This window comes from Coregonus clupeaformis, chromosome 9 (genome assembly GCF_020615455.1).
Source record: "Coregonus clupeaformis isolate EN_2021a chromosome 9, ASM2061545v1, whole genome shotgun sequence".
NCBI classification, from domain to species: Eukaryota; Metazoa; Chordata; class Actinopteri; order Salmoniformes; family Salmonidae; genus Coregonus; species Coregonus clupeaformis.
The window spans coordinates 7,102,893-7,119,048 of NC_059200.1; the positions used below are offsets into that span (position 1 = coordinate 7,102,893).

At 43.0% G+C, this 16,156-nt stretch overlaps 1 protein-coding gene across 2 annotated transcripts in view; it reads left to right on the top strand.

The window, feature by feature from the left end:
* Window positions 1-16,156, top strand: part of LOC121573641 (short transient receptor potential channel 2) — a 49,678-nt gene that overhangs the window by 13,279 nt on the left and 20,243 nt on the right. For both annotated transcript variants that reach the window (XM_041885772.1, XM_041885773.1), the window contains exon 2: window positions 16,067-16,136. The gene's annotated coding sequence lies outside the window, so the exon portion shown is untranslated. The remainder of the gene's footprint in view (window positions 1-16,066; window positions 16,137-16,156) is intronic.

Genomic DNA, 16,156 nt, shown 5'->3' on the forward strand with positions numbered 1-16,156 from the left:
TTCACCATCTGGCAGTCCGACAGACGATTCTGGGTTTGGCAGATGCCAGGAGAACGCTACCTGCCCCAATGCATAGTGCCAACTGTAATGTTTTGTGGAGGAGGAATAATGGTCTGGGGCTGTTTTTCATGGTTTGGGCTAGGCCCCTTAGTTCCAGTGAAGGGAAATCTTAACGCTACAGCATACAATGACATTCTAGACGATTCTGTGCTTCCAACTTTGTGGCAACAGTTTGGGGAAGGCCCTTTCCTGTTTCAGCATGATAATGCCCCCATGCACAAAGCGAGGTCCATACATAAATGGTTTGTAGAGATCGGTGTGGAAGAACTTGACTGGCCTGCACAGAGCCCTGACCTCAAACCCATCGAACACCTTTGGGAGGAATTGGAACGCTGACTGCAAGCCAGGCCTAATCACCCAACATCAGTGCCCGACCTCACTAATGCTCTTGTGGCTGAATGGAAGCAAGTCCCCGCAGCAATGTTCCAACATCTAGTGGAAAGCCTTCCCAAAAGAGTGGAGGCTGTTATAGCAGGAAAGGGGGGACCAACTCCATATTAATGCCCATGATTTTGGAATGAGATTTTCGACGAGCAGGTGTCCACATACTTTTGGTAATGTAGTGTTTAATACACATTACACCTAATATACCAATCCCCCTGTGCAGCCCTGTCAATTGATGCGGAGAAAGGCTTTTGACCGTCTCGAATGGTCTTACCTCTGGTATACTATGGTACTGTGGATTTGGCTAAATGTTTATGACTGTGAAAACACTGTATAGTAACCCCTCTGCGATTGTCTTGACGGGTAACCAATGCACCTCATAGTTCGCCATCAAACGGGGAACTCGTCAAGGCTGTCTAGCGTCCAGCCTCCTATTTGCCCTATCACTGGAGCCTTTAGCCCCCAAAATACGTCAATCCCAAGATATAGGACAAATATCAGTTAAGGACACGGGGCACCAAATCTCATTACATGCAGATTACATATTATTGTACCTTGACAATGTACCATAATGCCTCCCTAATGTGTTAAGTATATTCAGACAATTCAGCAGTATATCAAGTTATAAGAGCAATCTCACTAAATCATCTCTGCTCACACTTAACAAAGCAATGTTCAATCTCAATATAGAATCGAAGATAACAATTGACCAATTTTAAATACCTGGGCATTGACATTTTTCCCTCTAGATAAAATTGTTTCGAAGAACTACAAACAAGTCACAACCGCAATTACAGCAGATCTCGACAGATTATTTAATCTAACATTTAACTTTATCAGGTCAAATTAAAAAAGTTCAAATGAATGTCTTGCCTACACTCAATTTCTTTGTTAGCATGCTTCCTTTGCCCACGCCGTTAGAGTACTGGGAAAATATTAAAAGTTCCGTTTTGAATTTTATATGGAAAGGGAAACGTCCCAAAATTTAAATGACTACACTCCAGCAACCCAAAGGTTTTAGGTCTAGGTTTACCCAACTTCAAGTTATATGCTTTGTCTCTAGTGCTCTGCCCACTTAAGAACTGGTTTGATCCTTAGTTGGAAATAGATTAAAATGCAGTGTCACCATTTACGTTGAAAGATGTACTATTCTCTGCCTTACCTCCTAAGTTTTGCCGTACTCGGTTTGGACCAATCATCGCCCACTCAATACAGACCTGGCAACAAACCAATATTTCGAAATAACCCCCTACCTTTGGTAGGAAAACCTGTCTGAACAAGGAATTCATAAACTTTTGGACATAATGAATGATGGTTTATTATCCTTTCATGACCTAAAAAATATGTATAATTTACCTGGTTCGTCTTTTTCGTTTTTTTTTTTTTTGCAGTTAAGAACCGCTATGCGCAATTATGGAGTCCCATTGAGTCAACCAGTGTGAAAATTTATGCACTCACTAACTGTAAGTCGCTCTGGATAAGAGCGTCTGCTAAATGACTAATAAAAATACAAATACCACTCTCATTCCATCCACTCACTGTGTTTTTAGGTAGCCAGAACACAAGTGGAGGTTTTGCTTCAAATTTATGTAAAACTCTACTAGAAGCCCTCCGTAAACCAATAGGAATAGTTACGGTATGGAATGCAGATCTTAAAGACTACAAACAAAATACAGATTGGAAAAGAGTCTGGAACAATATCCCAAAGTCCTCCTGAAATGTAAATTATCAACTAATGCACTACAAATTAATTCACAGATTTCATTTGACTCTGCGGAAATGCTGCCAATTTAAACTTGCTCCTATTCCAAATTATCTGTTGTGTTCTCAAAGAAATATTGGAACCTACATGCATGCACATGATGTGGGACTGCCCCAGCGTGAAGACCTTTTGGTCACAGGTTGCCAGGTCTGTGTCGAGCATAGGGAATGGCAGCACCAACTATCTCCCCAATATATTATTGTTGAACGATGACTCTTCACTGACTCTCACAGTACCTCAGAAACTAGTATGGTTGTCTGGACGTCCTTTCACTAGAGCTCTCCATCGCTCATGTGAATAGCGGCAAGGAAACAACATTAGATGCATTCAATAGATGAGTTAATGAAAATCAAATTTTATTTGTCACATGCGCCGAATACAACCTTACTGTGAAATGCTTACTTACAAGCCCTTAACCAACAATGCAGTTCAAATATTTACTGTCAATGTCAATAGTCCGGGTGGCCATTTTATTAATTGTTCAGCAGTCTTCTGGCTAGGGGCCAGAAGCTGTGAAGGAGCCTTTTGGACCGAGACTTGGCGCTCCGGTACCGCTTGCTGTGCAGTAGCAGAGAGAACAGTCTATGACTTGGGTGACTTGAGTCTTCGACAATTTTTTGGGCCTTCCTCTACCCGTCTGGTAGGCTCGCGTCACTGGGCAGCTCACGGCTGGGTTTCCCTTTGTAGTCCGTAATAGTTTGCAAGCCCTGCCACATCCGACGAGCGTCAGAGCCGGTGTAGTAGGATTCAATCTTAGTCCTGTATTGATGCTTTGCCTGTTTGATGGTTCGTCTGAGGGCATAGCAGGATTTCTTATAAGCGTCCGGATTAGTGTCCCACTCCTTGAAAGCGGCAGCTCTAACCTCGGTGCGGATGTTGCCTGTAATCTATGGCTTCTGGTTAGGATATGTACGTACGGTCACTGTGGGGACGACGTCATCGATGCACTTATTGATGAAGCCGGTGACTGAGGTGGTATACTCCTCAATGCCATTGGATGAATCCCGGAACATATTCCAGTCTGTGCTAGCAAAACAGTCCTGTAGCATCCGCGTCATCTCACCACTTCCGTATTGAGCGAGTCACTGGTACTTCCTGCTTTAGTTTTTGCTTGTAAGCAGGAATCAGGAGGATATAATTATGGTCAGATTTGCCAAATTGAGGGCGAGGGAGAGCTTTGTATGTGTCTCTGTGTGTGGAATAAAGGTGGTCTAGAGGTTTTTTTCCTCTGGTTGCACATGTGACATGCTGGTGTAATGTAATCATGTTTGAATTTATCAATTGTATTTTGAATATCTGTGTAGAATATCAATGTATACAGGCTGATTCTATTCATGTGTGCCTTGGTCCCACAAACAGTTTTACAAACAAGATGAGTTACCCATTAAGTTTTATGCATAGATATGTCTACAACATGAGCCCGAGGGAGGGAGGGAGTGAGGTGGGGAGGGAGGGAGGGAGGGAGGGAGGGAGGGAGGGAGGGAGGGAGGGAGGGAGGGAGGGGGGAATAGGAATGGGTCGCACATACTGAGAAGGGAGGAGGGAGAGGGGAGATGGGACAGACAGGACAAATAATGCTTATTTAATTTATTTGTTCTATTGTTTTTTGTTTCTTTATACAGTGGGGGGGAAAAGTATTTAGTCAGCCACCAATTGTGCAAGTTCTCCCACTTAAAAAGATGAGAGAAGCCTGTAATTTTCATCATAGGTACACATCAACTATGACAGACAAAATCAGAAAAAAATATCCAGAAAATCACATTGTAGGATTTTTTATGAATTTATTTGCAAATTATGGTGGAAAATAAGTATTTGGTCAATAAAAAAAGTTTCTCAATACTTTGTTATATACCCTTTGTTGGCAATGACACAGGTCAAATGTTTTCTGTAAGTCTTCACAAGGTTTTCACACACTGTTGCTGGTATTTTGGCCCATTCCTCCATGCAGATCCAGGACCTTGAAATGCTTCTTACGAAGCCACTCCTTCGTTGCCTGGGCGGTGTGTTTGGGATCATTGTCATGCTGAAAGACCCAGCCACGTTTAATCTTCAATGCCCTTGCTGATGGAAGGAGGTTTTCACTCAAAATCTCACGATACATGGCCCCATTCATTCTTTCCTTTACACGGATCAGTCGTCCTGGTCCCTTTGCAGAAAAACAGCCCCAAAGCATGATGTTTCCACCCCCATGCTTCACAGTAGATATGGTGTTCTTTGGATGCAACACAGCATTCTTTTTTTGTCCTCCAAACAAGACGAGTTGAGTTTTTACCAAAAAGTTATATTTTGGTTTCATCTGACCATATGACATTCTCCCAATCCTCTTCTGGATCATCCAAATGCACTCTAGCAAACTTCAGACGGGCCTGGACATGTACTGGCTTAAGCAGGGGGACACGTCTGGCACTACAGGATTTGAGTCCCTGGCGGCATAGTGTGTTACTGATGGTAGGCTTTGTTACTTTGGTCCCAGCTCTCTGCAGGTCATTCACTAGGTCCCCCCGTGTGGTTCTGGGATTTTTGCTCACCGTTCTTGTGATCATTTTGACCCCACGGGGTGAGATCTTGCGTGGAGCCCCAGATCGAGGGAGATTATCAGTGGTCTTGTATGTCTTCCATTTCCTAATAATTGCTCCCACAGTTGATTTCTTCAAACCAAGCTGCTTACCTATTGCAGATTCAGTCTTCCCAGCCTGGTGCAGGTCTACAATTTTGTTTCTGGTGTCCTTTGACAGCTCTTTGGTCTTGGCCATAGTGGAGTTTGGAGTGTGACTGTTTGAGGTTGTGGACAGGTGTCTTTTATACTGATAACAAATTCAAACAGGTGCCATTAATACAGGTAACGAGTGGAGGACAGAGGAGCCTCTTAAAGAAGAAGTTACAGGTCTGTGAGAGCCAGAAATCTTGCTTGTTTGTAGGTGACCAAATACTTATTTTCCATCATAATTTGCAAATAAATTCATAAAAAATCCTACAATGTGATTTTCTGCATATTCTTTTCTCAATTTGTCTGTCATAGTTGACGTGTACCTATGATGAAAATTACAGGCCTCTCTCGTCTTTTTAAGTGGGAGAACTTGCACAATTGGTGGCAGACTAAATAATTTTTTCCCCCACTGTATATGTACTTTTTGAATATTATTGCCAGACTGTGATCTGAACCCCTCACCATTTAAAAAAAAAATATATATATATATATAGTGGAGCTTATAGTTATGTGATGACATCACGTGTACCTTCAAAAGTATTTGGCAATCATAATTTATTTGAAAAACACTGTTTCCATCATCATTTGTCGCAATAAAGGAAATGCACCAGTCGAACGGATAAAAAGGTTGTCGATCTTTAGAAAATGTCTCCTATCTGCCATTTCCATTACACATGTGTAGGGCGACCCAGCCCCTGAAGTGACTCTTCTTATCAACTGTATGCAAGGATTCCTTTGTGTTATCTTAGGAATGCCTCATTATCTTGCCAACCCCCATTGTCTCACCTCTGAGAAGCAGAGGTAATATCCTGTAGGTTTGATATCTGATTGGAGGCTAACTTTATAGTAATACTGTTGGTCAACAACTCAGTTTTTGAATCCAATCAACTCAGATGCTTATAAAAGGGTCTTAGATTATTTGTTCTTTCTCTTATTTGTTCCTGACTTGCTGTGGTGAGATACCTACACGTTTTCTCTCCCATGAGCAATGGGCCATGTGTGCCATGGCCCATAGCTCATGAGAGAGAGAGAGACTTTTATAAAAATGGGAACATAAGCAAACTTATCTTCCACACAGACTATCCCCTGGCATGGCACAGTGCTATACTAGCACACTACCCCTCTGTTAAGAGGGGGGGTGTTAGCGATGGGTGGAAACTCAGGAAACTAGACAACGAGGACTCTTGAGTCGTCTAATATAAATCTCTATAAATCTGGAACAGTTTTGGTACAGTGCAACACCAAACAGTTCCAGCTGGACTTTCACCTAATCAAAGAAATAGCTCCCCACCCCGAGCGGGTCAGACCAGACCTCTTCATTAAATAACCCCACAGAGTAACCTCAAGCTGAAAGTCAACTTCCCAGCACAGAGTACTACTCCCTCATTGAAATGAAGGATAAATTCACCCAGCTGGAGGTAAGGCAGGTGGAGCTGGAACAGCAGGTGAACACACTCCAGTCAGCACAGACCCAGACAACAGTCCAGCACAACAACACCCCCTTAACTAGACATGGAGAGCTGGAGGTGTAGAGAGACATGTCTGCACTCTGGACTGTGGTGAGTCAACATCAACAGGAGAAAGAGCAGGAGCAGGAGAAGAACAGAGCACTAGAGGAGAGGATCAGAGTGCTGGAGGAGAAGGTGAGAATGATGACGGGTGTCAGAGAACAACCCATTAGAGAGCTGGCCACCCCCGCAGAGAAGCCAGCAGAACAGCCCATCTTAGATCCTGGCCAAAGTCTCGACACCGCAGCAGAACAGTACACCCTAGACCAGGGGTGTCAAACTCATTTTAGCTCAGGGGCCACATGGAGGAAAATCTATTCCCAAGTGGGCCGGACCGGAAAAATCATGGTATATATAACTTAAAAACAACAACTTCAGATTGTTTTCTTTGTTTTAATACGATCAACATACAACATAAAGCTGGAGCCTGAGGACAGTGTGTCCAAAATAGTACAAGCACAACATCACTATTAATCATAAAACACGTCAAGTTTATTTGAAAATTCTAAAGAAAAAGAACACACAAACACACAATGCCTCAGTGATTAACATAACTGTTTCACAGATCACAGAACTATATCAGGGTGTCATTTCTCAGGCAGAAATGTAGATAAAAATAATGAAATCCTGTTCCCCAAACAAGTGCAAGAACCACAGAGTCAAGAATAGGTTAAATATACAAATAAAATAAAATCAATTAAAACAATAGCACATCAACATAAAAACATAAAGCTGGAGTCTGAGGACAGTGTCCAAAAGCACAACATCACTATTAATCATAAAACACCTCAAGTTATTTGAAAGTTCTGAGGACAAAGAACACACAAACACACAATGCCTCAGTGATTCACAGAAGTATATCACAGATCACAAAACTATATCAGGGTGTCATTTCTCAGGCAGAAATGTAGATAAAAATAATGAAATCCTGTTCCCCAAACAAGTGCAAGAACCACAGAGTCAAGAATAGGTTAAATATACAAATAAAATCAATTAAAAACAATAGCACATCAACATAAAAACATATAAACATAAATCTGAAAGCGTTGCTCAAACTCCCGTAACAGTCCAGTTATTTTATCTTTGAACCGCTTCATGTCTGCCACATGTTGGGTCGCGCACACATTTTTCAGACAGGGGAAGTGAGCTGCATCACCACCGGCAAGTTGCGTCTCCCACAATGACAGCTTCAACTTGAAAGAACGTATGCTGTCATAATACTGCGTGACAACTTTGTTGCGCCCTTGCAGCTGTTTGTTCAAGTTATTCAGGTGCTCTGTAACATCCACCATAAATGCAAGGTCCGGCATCCATTCTGCGGAATGAAATTCTAACACTGGTTTGCCCTTTTCTTCCATGAACTGTTCAATTTCTTCTCGTAAATCAAAGAAACGCCTCAACACAGCACCTCGGCTTAACCATCTTACCTCAGTGTGGTATGGCAGGCCATAGATGTGGTCTTTCTCTCTGAGAAGGCTGTCAAACTGACGGTGATTCAGGCTTCTGGATCGGATGAAATTAACAGTTTGGATGACCACCTTCATGACGTTATCCATCTTTAATGACTTGCAACACAGCCTCCTGGTGCAAAATACAGTGAAAAGTCAAAAAATCACGTCCTCCATTTGCAGATTGCACTTTCTCTCTGAACTTTGTCACAACGCCTGCTTTTTTCCCGATCATTGAGGGCGCACCATCTGTAGCCAGGCTGACAGCGCGGGACCAGTCCACTCCGACCCTGTCCAGCGCGCCGACGAGTGCGGTAAAAATATCAGATGCTGTCGTTGTATCTGTCATCGGCACCAACTCCACGAACTCCTCTGTGACGGTCAATGTGTCATCAACTCCGCGGATGAAAATGGCCAGTTGTGCAACATCTGTAATGTCCGTGCTTTCATCAATTGCAACCGAAAACGCAATAAATGACTTTACTTTTTGCTTCAACTGGCTGTCCAAATCCACTGAAAGATCGGAAATCCTGTCTGCAACTGTGTTTCTTGTCAGGCTGATATTTGCAAAAGCCTGCCGCTTTTCAGGGCACACAATCTCCGCTGCCTTCATCATGCATGTTTTTACAAATTCACCCTCACTAAATGGTTTTGAAGCCACTGCGATTTCATTAGCAATGAGGTAGCTAGCTTTCACTGCAGCGTCACTGATGTCTCAGCTGTGAGTAAACACAGACTGCTGTTTCTTCAGACCCGCCAACAGTTCATTCACCTTCTCTCATCTCCGCTGTCCTTGAAAGTTGTCATATTTGTCGGCATGAAGACTCACATAGTGGCGACTGAAGGTTATATTCTTTCAGCACTGCAACATGCTCTGAACACACCAAACATACAGCTTTCCCATTCAATTCCGTGAATAAATAGGATGACCATTTTTCTTGGAACACTCTGCACTCTGCGTCCACTTTTCTCTTTTTTGACAGAGACATATTGGGGCAATGAGGGTGCCAAATCACATAATGTTAAAAGTAGAAGCCGTAATAAATATTGCGGGCAAAACAAAGTAGCTCATTGGCTGCACGTGCTTGACCTACTTGCTCTGCCCCGGTATAAACAGTTTGCTTGCTTAACACAATTGCTATTGCGCCATACAGTGGACGCAATTGGAACAGCAGTTTATTTTATAGAAAAATTGCAGCGCATTTTTATACTTTACAAAAAAAAAAAAAAAAAAAAAAAACATTTTCGAAATCATCTCGCGGGCCGGATTAAACCCGTTTGCGGGCCTGATCCGGCCCGCGGGCCGTACGTTTGACACCCCTGCCCTAGAACATGACCATAGCCTCAACATCACAGCCTCAACCCCCCCCCACACCCACACCCACTGAGGACATACACAAGTCTTTACGGACTCAAACGGGAAAGACATACAAGAAAATACACTTTTCCCCAAACACACAGTGTCTAAACTCTGGTGTCCAAACACCCAGCCCGCCCTAGACCTTCTGTCTGAGGACCAACTAGGATCACCCAGCCACATATAATAATAATATTATAATATGCCATTTAGCAGACGCTTTTATCCAAGGCGACTTACAGTCATGCGTGCATACAATTATTTTTTTTGTGTATGGGTGGTCCCGGGGATCGAACCCACTACCTTGGCGTTACAAGCGCCGTGCTCTACCAGCTGAGCTACAGAGGACCACATAATACACAAAGGCACAAACGACCTGAGAACACAGCAGGAAAGAGTGGCCACAGCACTCAAGGGAGTGATAGAAAAAGCTTCTTCTACTTTCCCCAACGCACAAGTGGTTATCTCAACCCTGCTACCACAAAAATACTTCCACCCTGCTACCATACAGCAGGTAAATGGCTAAGTATTTCCCGTGACTGTGCATCAAAACCAAATGTCTACCTGGCCCACCACTCCACCCTGGACGTGAACAGCCTTTACGACCAGGTCCACCTATACAAGGCAGCAGTGCCCACCTTCGCCCGGACCATAAAGGATATCGCCCTCAACCGCAGACCAAACACCTCACATAGGAGCAACAGATCAACAGACACCCTGCCCAGACCAGCGAGACACTCTCTCCCAGACCCCCCCCATCAGCCACATCTACACCCCCACCCCCACCAATTAACACCCCACCAAGTCAACCATGCCCACACCCCATTTAGGCCCCCTCAGATCAGACCTATGCCCCTCCTACTCGCCCCATGCCCCCCACTCCCGCAAAGAGGGCCTCAACATGAAAGTCACACATACACCCATGCCGTGAGCAGGCAAACAGGCCCAACCCCCACTCTTACACTAGCCCAAGCCAATGGCATGTACCAGATGCTCAGCAGGCTCTGCTCACAATTACTGGCCTGAGGCCAAACCACACGACCAACAACATTAGACACCTTATGGAACACAAAGCCTTCACTATTTCATCCTGGAATATCCAAGGCCTGAGGTCATCTGCCTTTGGCCTAAAGAGCAGGAACCTGGACTTCACCAAAGAAATCGGAAATACAGACATTGTCATCCTACAAGAAACATGGTATAGAGGAGACGGACCCACTGGTTGCCCTCTAGGTTACAGAGAGCTGGTAGTCCCATCCACCAAACTACCAGGTGTGAAACAGGGACGGGACTCAGAGGGTATGCTCATTTTGTATAGAGCAGACCTAACTCACTCTATTCAATTAATCAAAATAGGAACATTTTACATTTAGCTAGAAATTCAAAAGGAAATTATCTCAACAGAGAAAAATGTCCTCCTGTGTGCTACCTACAGTGAAGGAAAAAAGTATTTGATCCCATGCTGATTTTGTACGTTTGCCCAATGACAAAGAAATGATCAGTCTATAATTTTAATGGTAGGTTTATTTGAACAGTGAGAGAGAGAATTACAACAAAAAAATCCAGAAAAATGCATGTCAAAAATGTTATACATTGATTTGCATTTTAATGAGGGAAATAAGTATTTGACCCCTCTGCAAAACATGACTTAGTACTTGGTGGCAAAACCCTTGTTGGCAATCACAGAGGTCAGGCGTTTCTTGTAGTTGGCCACCAGGTTTGCACACATCTCAGGAGGGATTTTGTCCCACTCCTCTTTGCAGATCTTCTCCAAGTCATTAAGGTTTCGAGGCTGACGTTTGGCAACCTTCAGCTCCCTCCACAGATTTTCTATGGGATTAAGGTCTGGAGACTGGCTAGGCCACTCCAGGACCTTAATGTGCTTCTTCTTGAGCCACTCCTTTGTTGCCTTGGCCGTGTGTTTTGGGTCATTGTCATGCTGGAATACCCATCCACGACCCATTTTCAATGCCCTGGCTGAGGGAAGGAGGATCTCACCCAAGATTTGACGGTACATGGCCCCGTCCATCGTCCCTTTGATGCGGTGAAGTTGTCCTGTCACCTTAGCAGAAAAACACCCCCAAAGCATAATGTTTCCACCTCCATGTTTGACGGTGGGGATGGTGTTCTTGGGGTCATAGGCAGTATTCCTCCTCCTCCAAACACGGCGAGTTGAGTTGATGCCAAAGAGCTCCATTTTGGTCTCATCTGACCACAACACTTTCACCCAGTTCTCCTCTGAATCATTCAGATGTTCATTGGCAAACTTCAGACGGCCCTGTATATGTGCTTTCTTGAGCAGGGGGACCTTGCGGGCGCTGCAGGATTTCAGTCCTTCACGGCGTAGTGTGTTACCAATTGTTTTCTTGGTGACTATGGTCCCAGCTGCCTTGAGATCATTGACAATACCTCCCATGTAGTTCTGGGCTGATTCCTCACTGTTCTCATGATCATTGCAACTCCACGTGGTGAGATCTTGCATGGAGCCCCAGGCCGAGGGAGATTGACAGTTATTTTGTGTTTCTTCCATTTGCGAATAATCGCACCAACTGTTGTCACCTTCTCACCAAGCTGCTTGGCGATGGTCTTGTAGCCCATTCCAGCCTTGTGTATGTCTACAATCTTGTCCGTGAGATCCTTGGAGAGCTCTTTGGTCTTGGCCATGGTGGAGAGTTTGGAATCTGATTGATTGATTGCGTCTGTGGACAGGTGTCTTTTATACAGGTAACAAGCTGAAATTAGGAGCACTCCCTTTAAGAGTGTGCTCCTAATCTCAGCTCGTTACCTGTATAAAAGACACCTGGGAGCCAGAAATCTTTCTGATTGAGAGGGGGTCAAATACTTATTTCCCTCATTAAAATGCAAATCAATTTATAACATTTTTGACATGTGTTTTTCCTGGATTTTGTTATTGTTATTCTGTCTCTCACTGTTCAAATAAACCTACCATTGAAATTATAGACTGATCATTTCTTTGTCAGTGGGCAAATGTACAAAATCAGCAGGGGATCAAATACTTTTTTCCCTCACTGTATATCCCCTCACTAGAATACCCATACTTTAATGAAGACAGCTTCTCCATCCTGGAGGGAGAAATCAATCATTTCCAGACCCAGGGACATGTACTAGTCTGTGGCGACCTAAATGCCAGAACTGGACAAGAACCTGACACCCTCAGCACACAGAGGGTCAAACACCTACCTGGAGGTGACAGCATTCCCTCCCCCATATGCCCCCCTAGGCACAACTACGACAACATAACCAACAAAAACGGGTCACAACTCCTGCAGCTCTGTCGCACACTGGGTATGTACATAGTCAATGGTAGGCTTCGAGGGGACTCCTATTGTAGGTACACCTATAGCTCATCTCTTGGCAGTAGTACTGTAGACTACTTTATCACTGACCTCAACCCAGAGTCTCTCAGAGCGTTCAGTCAGCCCACTGACACCCCTATCAGACCACAGCAAAATCACAGTCTACTTGAACAGAGCAATACTCAATCATGAGGCATCAAAGCCAAATGAACTGAATAATATTAAGAAATGCTATAGATGGAAGGAAAGTAGTGTCGAAACCTACCAAAAAACAATTAGGCAACAACAAATTAAATCCCTTTCAGACAACTTCCTGGACAAAACATTCCACTGTAAAAGTGAAGGTGTAAACTTAGCATTAGAAAATCTAAACAGTATATTTGACCTCTCAGCTTCCCTATCAATTCTAAAAATCTCTAACAGAAAACTGAAGAAAAGTAACAACCCGTGACAAATGGTTTGATGAAGAATACAAAAACCTAAGAAAGAAATTGAGAATCCTATCCAACCAAAAACATAGAGACTCTGAGCCTACGCCTTCACTATGTTGAATCACTAAAACAATACAGAAATGCACTATGGAAAAAGAAGGAACAGCATGTCAGAAATCAGCTCAATGTAATTGAAGAATCCATAGACTCTAACCACTTCTGGGAAAATTGGAAAACACTAAACAAACAACAACACGAAGAGCTATCTATCCAAAACGGAGATGTATGGGTTAACCACTTCTCCAATCTTTTTGGCCCTATAACAAAGAACAAACAGCAAAAAAATATACATGATCAAATGCAAATCTTAAAATCAACTATTAAAGACTACCAGAACCCACTGGATTATCCAATTACATTGAATGAACTACTGGACAAAATACAAACCCTCCAACCCAAAAAGGCCTGTGGTGTTGATGGTATCCTCAATGAAATGATAAAATATACAGACCACAAATTCCAATTGGCTATACTTAAACTCTTTAACATCATCCTTAGCTATGCATCTTCCCCAATATTTGGAACCAAGGACTGATCACCCCAATCCACAAAAGTGGAGACAAATTTGACCCCAATAACTACCGTGGGATATGCGTCAACAGCAACCTTGGGAAAATCCTCTGCATTATCATTAACAGCAGACTAGTTCATTTCCTCAGTGAAAACAATGTACTGAGCAAATGTCAAATTGGCTTTTTACCAAATTACCGTACGACAGACCACTTATTCACCCTGCTCACCCTAATTGACAAACAAACTTTTTTTTTTTTATCGTTGAATTCGTTATTTAACAAACTTTTTTTGTCATTTAGCAGACGCTCTTATCCAGAGCGAATTACAGGAGCAATTAGGGTTAAGTGCCTTGCTCAAGGGCACATCGACAGATTTTTCACCTAGTCGGTTCGGGGATTAGAACCAGCGACCTTTAGGTTACTGGCACAACACTCTTAACCACTAAGCTACCTGCCGCCCTGTCTTCTCATGCTTTGTTGATTTCAAAAAAGCTTTTGACTCAATTTGGCATGAGGGTCTGCTATACAAATTTATGGAAAGTGGGGTTGGGGGAAAAACATCCGACATTATAAAATACATGTACACAAACAACAAGTGTGCGGTTAAAATTGGCAAAAAACACACATTTCTTTCCACAGGGCCGTGGGGTGAGACAGGGATGCAGTTTAAGCCCCACCCTCTTCAACATATATATCAACGAATTGGCGAGGGTACTAGAACAGTCTGCAGCACCCGGCCTCACCCTACTAGAATCTGAAGTCAAATGTCTACTGTTTGCTGATGATCTGGTGCTTCTGTCACCAACCAAGGAGGGCCTACAGCAGCACTTAGATCTTCTGCACAGATTATGTCAGACCTGGGCCTTGACAGTAAATCTCAGTAAGACAAAAATAATGGTGTTCCAGTTGCCAGGACCACAAATACAAATTCCATCTAGACACCGTTCCCCTAGAGCACACAAAAAACTATACATACCTCGGCCTAAACATCAGCGCCACAGGTAACTTCCACAAAGCTGTGAACGATCTGAGAGACAAGGCAAGAAGGGCCTTCTATGCCATCAAAAAATACTTGAATCAGTTATAGAACCCATTGCCCTTTATAGTTGTGAGGTCTGGGGTCCGCTCACGAACCAACAATTCACAAAATGGGACAAACACCAAATTGAGACTCTGCATGCAGAATTCTACAAAAATGTCCTCTGTGTACAACGAAAAACACCAAATAATGCATGCAGAGCAGAATTAGGCCGATACCCACTAATTATAAAAATCCAGAAAAGAGCCGTTAAATTCTATAACCACTTAAAATGAAGCGATTCCCAAACCTTCCATAACAAAGCCATCACCTACAAAGATATGAACTTGGAGAAGAGTCCCCTAAGTAAGCTGGTCCTGGGGCTCTGTTCACAAACACAAACAGACCCCACAGAGCCCCAGGACAACAACAACAACACAATTAGACCCAACCAAATCATGAGAAAACAAAAAGAGAATTACTTGACACATTGGAAAGAATTAACAAAAAAAACAGACCAAACTAGAATGCTATTTGGCTCTAAACAGAGAGTACACAGTGGCAGAATACCTGACCACTGTGACTGACCCAAACTTAAAGAAAGCTTTGACTATGTACAGACTCAGTGAGCATAGCCTTGCTATTGAGAAAGGCCGCCGTAGGCAGACCTGGCTCTCAAGAGAAGACAGGCTATGTGCACACTGCCCACAAAATGAGGTGGAAACTGAGCTGCACTTCCTAAACTCCTGCCAAATGTATGACCATATTAGAGACACATATTTCCCTCAGATTACAGAGATCCACAAAGAATTTGAAAACAAACCCAATTTTGATAAACTCCCTTATCTACTGGGTGAAAAACCACAGTGTGCCATCACAGCAGCAAGATTTGTGACCTGTTGCCACAAGAAAAGTGCAACCAGTGAAGAACAAAAACACCTTTTGTAAATACAACCCATATTTATGTTGATATATTTTCCCATTTGTACTTTAACTATTTGCACATTGTTACAACAATGTGTATATATATACATAATATTACATTTGAAATGTCTTTATTCTTTTGGAACTTCCGAGTGTAATATTTACTGTTAATATTTCTTGTTTATTTCACTTTTGTTTACTATCTACTTCACTTTCTTTGGCAATGTTAACATACGTTTCCCATGCCAATAAAGCCCTTAAATTGAAATTGAATTGAGAGCGAGAGAGAAAGAGTATAGGTATCTCACAACAGCAAGCCATGGTTTCTTCGGCCACCCTCTCTGACCATGCTTAGAGTAATAGCTTTATGCCTTGAATGTGAAACCATTCATTTCACAAGGTAATTAAATAATACTTGTATTTATAGTTCCATTCTCATACATTTCTTCAATGCCTATTACTGTAACTCAACTATCGTCTCTTGCATATTGCTATTTATGGTGCAGGACGCAAAGAACTGTGTGGAGAATGTGTGTGATGTGGATGGTGACAAATGGTCTTGGCTGTGTAACCCCCAGGACCACAGTGGAGTCCTCAGAGCAGAACTGCAGCTGGATCGAGCCTCATGCTTTGGGTACACCGACATGGGTAAGGCTCATCAAGATTGA